Source organism: Microtus ochrogaster, unplaced genomic scaffold (assembly GCF_000317375.1).
Source record: "Microtus ochrogaster isolate Prairie Vole_2 unplaced genomic scaffold, MicOch1.0 UNK45, whole genome shotgun sequence".
Classification (NCBI taxonomy): Eukaryota; Metazoa; Chordata; class Mammalia; order Rodentia; family Cricetidae; genus Microtus; species Microtus ochrogaster.
Window position 1 is genome coordinate 805,589 of NW_004949143.1, and position 975 is coordinate 806,563.

The window sequence follows — 975 nt, forward strand, 5'->3', positions numbered from 1 at the left end:
TTACTAGGTACTAAGCTTATACTACTTTGTTCTAAGTGGACTGCATAAATCAATGGTAACCCTTGTTTCTTTCAGACCTCCTAGGCATTCAGACTAAATTTCATAGGAAATGTGGTGGCAAGTGTAAAGGAACCTAAGAAGATTTTAGGAAGCAGGAAGCTGAAGAGACCATACCCAGAGATAGACATTTGGGAACTGCAGGTGCATAGGGAGTCCTTAAAGAGCACTGGAGTAGACTAACTAGACTTTGGAATAGAGCCTGGGTAGGATCCAGCAAGAGAGAAAAATGAGAAGGCTCGGACCCTGAAGCAGAGGGTAGATTGAGGAAGCTAATCCACAGATAGAGGATCCCCAGAACACAGTCTGCTTCTGTTGTCAGCCCTGCAGAGGGGACAGGAAAGTAGGAATGAGGCCCTCCCTGTGTTCAGCAGAATGGAATGCTGGAAGGTAGACTAAAGGTCATGAAGCAGGGGGTCTAGATTTTAACACAGAGTACACCCCAGAACATCCTGTTCCACCACTGCCACCAGGACAGGATGGCTCTGGGCATGTTTACAGATGTGACAGCCACTGAATTGAGCCTCACAGGGTGAGAGAAGAGAAGCATTTATCCAAGGTCTAGATAATCAAGAAACATTGTGTCTGTTTATAGCTCTAGTTGGCAGTGTGAATCTGGGAGAATGGCACCTAAAACTAAGGCATACTAAAGTCTCATACAATAGCCAACTTTGTTTGGATCATTAGGCAATTTATATTATGAGGGTTAAGAAGAATCACATGAGCAAGTTGTTCAATCACAAGGACATTCCAATCATGGCAAAAACATGTTTTTCCATAAAGGCATATGTAGTAATGAGAGCGGCGGGGTTGCGTCTCCATCACCCCAGCCACCTGGCTAGCTTATGCCCCGAAATAATTACACGGACACTGTATTCTTTTAATCACTGCTTGGCCATTTCTATCTAGCCTCTTCTA